Below are 10,459 nucleotides of genomic sequence, written 5' to 3'. Positions count from 1 at the left end.
GGCTTGGACATATAAAAGCCTTCTGCTACTGGATTCATGGCTTCCCTAACAGAGCCTCACATGTCAGACCTAAGCATAAAACACGTAAGCGATGTGTTCCCATTAAGAAGCAACAATGGTATGCTAGGATAGCACACACTGCCCTAAGGGCTTCTTCCAGAGAAGACTGGTACTTTGACAGTGGATGCTCAAGACATATGACTGGTATGGAAAATCTACTGGTAGACATTCAACCTCACACCACCAGCTATGTGACTTTTGGTGATGGTGCCAAAGGAAAAATCAGAGGTGTGGGCAAACTGGACTGTTCTGGAGTGCCAAAACTGAACAATGTGCTGTTAGTAAGAGGACTAACTGCAAACCTCATCAGCATAAGTCAGCTGTGTGATCAAGGTTTTCATGTTCAGTTTACTAAGGAGCTGTGCATTGTGACAAATGGTGACAATCAGGAAGTTATGAGAGGAACCAGGTCCAAAGACAACTGCTACCTGTGGGAACCTGATCTCTCTAACTTTTCCACAACATGCTCCTCAGCCAAGGAAGAACAGGAGGTGAAGTTGTGGCATAGAAGACTTGGACATCTCCACTTACGGGGAATGAAGAAGATCATATCCAAGGAAGCAGTCAGAGGAATGCCAAAGCTTCTGATTGATGAAGGAAGAGTCTGTGGAGAATGCCAAGTGGGCAAGCAAACCAAGATGTCACACCCAAAGCTGGGACATTCCACAACCTCCAGAGTTCTGGAACTGTTGCACATGGACCTAATGGGACCTATGCAGGTTGAAAGTCTTGGTGGGAAGAAGTATGCCTACGTGGTGGTTGATGACCATTCCAGATACACGTGGATAAGCTTCATCAGAGAGAAGTCAGATACATTTGATGTCTTCAAAGATCTGTGCATAAGACTTCAAAGGGAAAAGGACAGTTGTGTGGTCCGGATTAGAAGTGATCATGGTACTGAATTCAAGAATTCCAAGTTTGATGAGTTTTGCTCATCTGAAGGAATAAGCCATGAGTTCTCCTCCCCTATAACTCCTCAGCAGAATGGAATAGTTGAAAGAAAAAATAGAACTATTCAAGAATCTGCCAGAGCAATGATTCATGCAAAGAAACTCCCTATGCACTTTTGGGCTGAAGCAATGAATACCGCGTGCTATGTTCACAACAGAGTCACCTTGAGAAAAGGAACCTCCTCCACTCTGTATGAAATATGGAAGGGTAGAAAACCCACTGTGAAGTACTTTCATATTTTTGGAAGTAAATGCTACATTCTCACAGATCGTGAACAAAGAAGGAAGCTAGATCCCAAAAGTGATGAAGGCGTATTTCTGGGATACTCCACTAACAGCAGAGCCTATAGAGTGTTCAACTACAGGACCAATGTCCTGATGGAGTCCATAAATGTCATTGTGGATGATAAAGAGGAAGGAACCGATGTCATGGAGGATGTTGAAACATTCCTTGATAGTCCAACTGACAGTCCAGTCAAGCCTGAAGAAGTACAGGAACCTCCTCTTGAATGTGAAGTAGAAGCACCCACCAGAGTGCCATCTATCAGAATTCAGAAAGACCACCCTAAGGATCTTATCATAGGGGATCCCACCAGTGGTGTAACTACCAGGTCAAGAGGAATAAACTCAAATTCCTGCTTTGTTTCCAAGGTTGAACCAAAGAATGTGAAAGAAGCCCTGACTGATGAATACTGGATCATTGCCATGCAAGAGGAACTCGAGCAGTTCACAAGGCATGAAGTATGGGAGCTGGTTCCAAGACCTGAAGGGTCCAACATCATTGGTACCAAGTGGATCTACAAAAACAAATCTGATGAGAAAGGAGTAATTACTAGAAATAAAGCAAGACTAGTAGCTCAAGGATACACTCAAGTTGAAGGAGTAGACTTTGATGAGACATTTGCTCCTGTGGCTAGACTTGAGTCCATCAGATTGCTGTTGGGGGTAGCATGCATCCTGAAGTTTAAGCTATTCCAAATGGATGTGAAGAGTGCATTCTTGAATGGCTACCTGAATGAAGAAGTCTATGTGGAACAACCCAAAGGGTTCTGTGATCCTAACCAACCTGAGCATGTATACAAGTTGAAGAAAGCCTTGTTTGGGTTGAAGCAAGCACCCAGAGCTTGGTATGAAAGGCTAACTGAATTTCTGACCTCTAATGGATACAGAAAGGGTGGCATAGATAAAACCTTGTTTGTGAAGGATGAAGAAGGCAAAATCATGATAACTCAAATCTATGCTGATGATATAGTCTTTGGTGGAATGTCAGAACAAATGGTTAAAAAATTTGTTCACCAGATGCAATCTGAGTTTGAAATGAGTCTAGTGGGAGAACTGACCTATTTCCTTGGAATGCAAGTAAACCAAATGGAGGACTCTATGTTTCTCTCCCAAAGCAAGTATGCCAAGAACATAGTTAAGAAGTTTGGTATGGATCATGCCAGGCACAAGAGGACTCCAGCTCCTACTCATCTGAAGCTAACCAAAGATGATGGAGGGCCTAGTGTTGATCAATGCCTGTACAGAAGCATGATAGGTAGTCTGCTGTATCTAACTGCAAGTAGACCTGACATCTCCTATGCAGTTGGAGTGTGTGCCAGATACCAAGCAGAGCCCAAGGTGAGCCACTTGAATCAAGTCAAAAGGATTCTCAAGTACATCAATGGGACGTGTGACTATGGGATGCTGTATTCACATGGGTCTAAGCCTGTCCTATCTGGGTACTGTGATGCTGATTGGGCTGGAAGTGCTGATGACAGAAAAAGCACATCAGGTGGATGTTTCTTCTTAGGAGAAAACCTCATATCGTGGTTCAGCAAGAAGCAGAACTGTGTCTCTCTATCCACTGCAGAGGCTGAATACATAGCTGCTGGAAGCAGTTGCTCCCAACTGGTTTGGATGAAACAAATGCTCACTGAGTACAATGTCACTCAAAATGTCATGACATTGTTCTGTGACAATCTCAGTGCCATCAACATCTCCAAGAATCCCATCCAACATAGCAGGACCAAACATATTGACATTAGGCACCACTTCATCAGAGATCTGGTGGAAGACAAGGTGATCACTTTGGAACATGTAGCCACGGATCTTCAACTGGCTGACATATTTACAAAGGCTCTGGATGCTACTCAGTTTGAAAACTTAAGGAGCAAACTGGGAATATGTCTCTCTGAGACCTTATAGCAACCACTGATGTTTGGGATAAATTGTTTAATATATCTGCCTATTAAACAATTTGTACTAGGCTATGAAGGGTCAACAGATCATAGCTATGCTGCTTGCAACAAGGGTGGATACAAGAGGGTTAGGAGACACCCTACAGAGAGAAGACCTCTGTACCTGCAGGAGTTCAAGGATGCTGTTCATGCAGGAGTGGTTCTGGATGTCAGAAACAAAATCATGGCATCTGATATGGTGGTACCTACTGTGAAGCAAAAGTGGGTGATCACTTGATCAAAGCTGTGAAGCAAGATCAAGTGGATGTTAACTTGGTTGAAACTGTGAAGTAAAACCAAGTCTGGAACTCTGTCATTGTGCTCTGGCTATGTTGTTGGCTTTGGCAACATTTGTGACAAAAAGGGGGAGTAATAACCACCAACACCCCTGACAAACAGAGTGGGTCTCTACAACAGACTCTCATGACAGATCTGAAGATTCCCCCCCTGCAGCTGATGTTGAAGTTTAGGTGCAACTTCTAATATGTGTGTGCTGCTATGCGAAGTTTTTATTTAACTTCCATGTGTGTGAGTGTGCTGCCACTCTGAGTGTATTAGCTAGTAGTATTCCGCTGCCATGAACTCTGTTATGGGGATCAAAGTGTTTTAGCCAAAAATTTGCCAAAGGGGGAGTTTGTAGGTGTTTAAATTGGCTGCATTATATGGTAAAACACTAATGTCTTGACTGATGTCATGACATGTATATGTGACTACATTGTAGTTACTGCAGGACTAGCTAACACAGGATTATTGAATGCTGTGACATTCATACCTGTCAACAGATACTAAGGAACAGAAGTTCTGTTAGAACTTAGTATTCATTTGCAGTCTGGTTATCAAGGAAGAACCAGACCTGGCATAAGGCCTACTGACTGAATGTCAAACTGGATGTTGTGACATTCATCATTAACAGCAGCTGGTGAAGATTAGGCGGAGTGGTGTTCTGCTATACTTCAGCATATAACTTAGTTTGTTCTTCAAGAGAATAACAGAACTAACTTAAGGCCAAATGTGTAAATGTTAAGTTGAACACTTTGACATTTACTAATGTAAGCTGTTACTGTAGTATGGTCATTTTGATCATGTACAGGTCAGCAAATTGTACAGTCTGTTTTCTGGAAAAACAGACTCAGCATATGGACCTTGATGTCAAGCTGAATGTCGTGACATTCGTGCCTGACAGCATATGCTAAATTGTAGGTTGTTCAGTTTTCTGTTTCAGCTTTTTCTCAGGCTATTCTTTAGGGATTCAACAGCTGAGAGAAAATCCAGGAAAGCAACAACCAAGCTACATTCAATGAACCTAACAAATAGCCTATTTGTTAGCAACCTAAATGTTGAATTTGAGGGAACTTGTGTGACCTAAAATTCAGGAAAATACAGGTGCAAAAGCCCAGGTGCTGCAATATAAAAAGGAAGGCATTCCTTCATTCAGACTCGGGGATTTTGAAGCGTGAAGATTCAGTGTGTCCATCATACTTCACTGCTGTATTTTGTGTGTCTTGTATTAGACGTATCTTGTAAGCCAAGCCATTATCAAGTAGATGATTGCTTTGGCATAGGGTGTTCATTGAGTTGTAAGTGTTGTGTCACTCAAAGCTTTTAAGCGTGAGTGCTGTGTATCTTGATTTAAGCTGTGAAGCATAATCAAGAGTTGTTTTCGAAGTGTGACTTCAAAGTGTCTTTAATATCACTGAGGTGATTGAGGGGGAGTGAGTAGGAACTCTGATCTTAGGTTAAGATTGAAATTGCATTGGGTAGGGATTAAGTGATAAGTTGTAAACGGGTGAGTTTAGCTTTGAATTGATACTACTAATAGTGGATTTCCTCCCTGGCTTGGTAGCCCCCAGATGTAGGTCATGTTGGACTGAACTAGGTGAACAATTACTTGTGTTATTTACTGCACTTACTATTAAGTTCTGCATAATCCCTGTCTGTGCAGAATTGGATGTCATAACAACCAGTGTGACATCCAAAGTCTGATAACTAGAATTTCAATAATACTTATATATTTTATTCACTAAAATCCAATTTAAACAACCATTAAAATAATGAACTAATTTTGTAAAAAAAACTAAGCAACAATTAAATGTAAAAAAAAACTATGTAATCATTATTTAAGTTTGTCTAATTTATAAAACTAATAAAATAAAAAACAATATGTTAATTTAATTAATTAATTAAAATAAAAATTAAATTAATTTTTATAAATGTGCTTTTAACTTATGGGTACTTTTGTATTTTTAAAAATAATTAACACTTCTTTCTTTACTATTTCTTTCTTTCTTCTTTTATACCCATCAATACATCAAATATTTCTCATACATTTTTATCTCTCCCTCTCTCTCATCTCTTTTCTTTTTCTCTCGCTCTTGCTTTTGTAACTCTGAAACTGTCATGTAGTGAACCATTCAAATATCTCACCCTTAATTCAAAGTTTACCAATACACTTGATTCAAACTTTCTATAAACAAACTCCTGATACAAATCAAATATGTTGACTATGATCTACTTAAAAATACACCATGCTTCATATCCCACCTGTATTTGGAGTAATGTTCATCTTTCTCCTATATTCTTTGAATTGAGAATTTTGCATAATGGAAAACTTTGTGTGATAACCTAAAGGAGTTTTAATTGAATTTCTAAAAGTTTGTATACCTTCACACCTTTCAGGTATCAATTAAATATAAAACTAAAGGCATAAAATAAAATTATAAATTATAATATACATATATATATATATATATATATATATATATATATATATATATATATATATATATATATATATATATATTTTATTCTAAAAGTATGTATACCTTCACATCTTTCGCCAATAAAATTTATTTTGCACCAATATTTATTTTAATATTTTACACCAAAATTATAAATTAAAACTAAAGGCATAAAATAAAATTATAAACTTATAAAAAAAACAAATAAAACTATAAATTAAAACTAAAACTAAATTAAAATATAAATGATAAAATAAAATCAAAATTATATATTAATAAAATAAAATAACATTATAACTAAGTTAATAAAATAAAACTAAATAAACTCAAAACTATAAATAAATAATAAAGTAAAATAAAAATAAAATAAAAAATTCTCAAAAGAAAAAAAACCTCAAATGAAAAAGAAGAAAAACACTCGCTTCAACTCTCAAACGAAAGAAGAACTAAATATGTCTCCTCGCTTCAGCTCTTAAACGAACATTAATCTCACTTCAACTCTCAATCTCCCAATACTCCTACGTCTTTTCATTTTCAATCTGTCTCCTCACGGTGTAGGTCAAACATTAATCTCTCAAACTCCTTCAAACATTCAAGTTTATCACTACTCCTTGCGTTTTACTCTCCTTGCGTTTATCGCTACCTTCTTTCATTCAGAGAGGAACGAGATACCTCAACAAATTCATCTTTCAATCTGCACTCATGTTCCCTCCAGCGCTACATGATTTTATATATCAACTAGCAGTGTGAAAAGCCGATGCTAAGTAATTGCATACAACACATTAGTGTCAACTAAGGCCGACGCAAACACTAAACATGTTTGTACTCTAGCGTCGATTTTTGTGTATTAGTTTCTCTTTAGCTTTTCGTTAAACCAACACTAACATCAGCGTAGGCTCAACGCTACGCTTTGCTTCCAGTTATGTAATGTATGCCTTAACCCTAATGTTAGGCCGTAGCTAACACCCTTTAGCGTCGATTTTTTTACCGTTTAGCAAGGACTTTTGGCTAACACTAAAACAAAGTTTTCTTGTAGTGATGCTCCAATCCTAAATTCCATATTTTGGGCTTATCATGAAAATTTTGACAAGCCAATGATGTATGAACTATAATAGTTAAACCATCTAATATGAACAAACTATATATCTTGATACCTTTGGTTATTATCAATGCATTTGGACAATTCTCATCATGTCATGTTCAATTTCATTGCAAAGTCCGAATCCATAAAAAATGTTCGTGGAAATAAAGACTCTTTTAATTTTAGGTACCAATGCATGAAGAAATGAAGAAATGAACACATAACTTGAACCATGCATGATTTGTTGTTACCAATGCAAACAACTCCACATTTCGTCCCGATACTCTTGTAATCGTCCTTCAAATCAATTCTCTCTTGCACATAATTACCATTTCCTCCTTCTTGAGATATTTCTTTTGAAGTGTTTGATCTTGTGAGAATTAAAGCACATGTACTTCAATTTATCGATCTCATTTGATTTGGATTAGAAATAGATTTATTTCCTTTATCATTTCTTCTATTCTCAAGATATTCAATCCTTCTCAACTATCTTCCACTTTCAAATCTTGAAAATTAGTTAGCTCCTTAATTCTAACCGATGATTGAACTTCTTCCAAGATAATAGTAGATTCATTTCCATAAGGGAGTGCATCTTTGAAAAGTTCAAAATATCTAGTAACAAATTAAATAAGAGATAAACTTTTTCCTCGTCAACTAACTCCACTTTGTTATGTTATAAATAATCAACGATCTTGTTAAAACTTGTCCATTGCTCCACAAGAAATCTTAATTCTGCCATTTTTAGTGAATAAAATTTTTGTTTCACAAGTATATGATGTATCAACGAATTAGTTACATGTATATATTTTCAAAATTAAACAATCAAGAAAATAAATATTCAACCAAGAACGAATATGTAACCTATATGCAAACGAAATACTAAACAATCAAACCAAATTACACAAAGATAAAAAGAGTATGAGAATAATATTGATGTTTGTTGACAAAGTTAAATCCAAAAATATGTCTACATATGTTTGTTGGCAAATGTGAGTAAGTCCTCACTACCCAAATTGTAATACACCTATAAAGGCCGCTGAGTCCCCCCGCCCTTGTAGTAGGAATACGCACACCGTACATATTTTTAAAAATACAGTGGCGCCTACATCCGGGACTAATAAAACTAACTTGGGCTATATATTTCACTTTAACCCTAGCATCACCATTTTTCTGAAGATGACTAAATGGGTCATACATCATGTAGCCAACACCATTGCTTGAGATATTTTCGGGAGGGGCCACTCCAGGGCCGCCCGAAAAATATACGCAAAACAGGTGTTCATGACGAATAATATATCCCCCGACTTTTCTGAAAACATTGTAGGAATAGCAGGGGTCAACATCATATTCTCTAAAGAGAATGCCATATGCATCAACCCTTATTACAATGATCCTTTGGTAATTACCATTCGACATGGCAAATGGGATATCATGCTTGTCCTAATAGACCCGGGAAGATCAGTCAATGTCCTATTTTAAGATTCCTTCCAAAAGTTACAACTAAATATGGACAACATATAAAGGTTCACCGACTCTCTGACAGGATTATCGACAAACAAGTACAAATAATGGGCTATATGACCCTGAAAACCACCTGTGGCGAGGGAGCTGACGCAAAAACCATCAACGTCAACTACCTCATCATAGACACCAAGTCACCTTAAAACATGATTTTGGGGCGTCTGACCATCAACACCCTAGGGGTAGTCATGTCCACACGATACTTAACCCTGAAATATCTGCTCCTAGATGGAAGAGTGGGAACCATCCGGAGAGACCAACATGTGGCTCTTGAATGTATATGAGCAACCTAGAGACATCTAGATATGAGCTCTCATTAGTTGATGTACGTCCTTCATAAGTTCCAAATGCTGACTTCGAGGGTTGGGACCTCAGATTGGGTGCGGAGGCTGAGCGACTCACACCCATATAAGACTTGAAGGAAATATAGATAGGTCACCACGTTCACTAAGTCACAAAGATAATCACCTCATTATCTGCAAGGGAGGAGTGGGAGCTAGTCGACCAACTCCAAAGAAACATCTACATATTCTCTTAGGCCCCTAACACATGCCATGTATTGACACCAAAGTCATGAGTCATCGACTGGACATCTTTCCATCCTCCAAGCCAGTGGAGAAAAGGAAACCGAAGGTAGGTGAGGAAAAGAGGGTCACCATTTATGAAGAGGTGGAAAAGATATCCAACCCCAGATTCATCAGGAAAACAAAGTACCCCACATGGATGGCCAACTTAGTCCTAGTATGAAAGGCCAATAACAAATGACGCATGTGTGTGGACTTAATAGATCTGAATGTTGCATGCCCTAAGGATCCATATCCTCTTCCAGACATTGATTGTCTAATTAACAGGTCGTCAGACTACTGTATGTTAAGTTTCATGTATACCTACTCAGAATATAACCAAATCCGAATGGATCCCCTGGATGCGTCTAAAACCGCCTTCATGTAGAACCAAGGTAACTACTACTATAACGTCATGCCATTCAGCCTCAAGAACGCCGATGCCACCTACCAGTGACTCATAGACGCGGTTTTCACCCATTTGATTGAGCGGAATCTAGAGGTATGTGTTGAAGACGTGATTGTCAAAACAATGGAGGGGAATAGTCATGCCAACGACTTGTAGGGCATCCTACAATTGATAAGGAGGTATGATATGCACCTAAACCCCTCCAAGTGCTCTTTCGGAGTATGGGAGGGAAATATTCTAGGTTTTATGCTGACTAGAAGAAGGATTGGAGCCAATTCAGACAAGTGTCATATGATCATTGATATTAAGAACCCCATTAATGTGAAGGAAGTGCAACAATTCATGGGACGCCTCACCGTCCTGTCTCGCTTCCTCTCATGAGTGGGCGACATATCTTTCATTTTCTTTTACACCCTAAGGAAGAAGGAGAAGTTAGAATGGACCTTCAGGTGTGAGGAAGCTTTCTCCAAGGTCAAACAATTCCTCACATCACCCCCGATCCTCACTCGCCCAAATGAGGACTCACATTTATTCCTCTACCTCTTGGTTATCGAGTGAGCGATGAGCTCAGTCCTCGGCCAAGAAATATACAAGGAAAAAAGATCAGTCTATTTCGTAAGAAGAGTGTTCAAGAGCGCTGATACACGCTACTAGAAGATTGAGAAACTGACGTTAGACATTGTTACTGCGTCAAGAAAGCTCGTGCCATACTTCTAGGGGAATACCATCCTGGTTAAAACCAACTACCCCATCTGAAAAGTACTTAAGAAGCCCGACCTGGAAGGGAGGAAGGTATCATGGTCAACAGAGTTCTCAGAATAAGACATCTAGTACATACCGAGAGGGAGCATCAAAACTCAAGCCCTGGCTAAATTTGTAGCCGAAATCAGCTTGCCCATTGATGAAGAGCCACCTTCA

Source organism: Lathyrus oleraceus, chromosome 6 (assembly GCF_024323335.1).
Source record: "Lathyrus oleraceus cultivar Zhongwan6 chromosome 6, CAAS_Psat_ZW6_1.0, whole genome shotgun sequence".
Taxonomy (NCBI): Eukaryota; Viridiplantae; Streptophyta; class Magnoliopsida; order Fabales; family Fabaceae; genus Lathyrus; species Lathyrus oleraceus.
The sequence above is the reverse complement of the archived record's forward strand: the minus strand, read 5'-3'. Positions refer to the sequence as shown.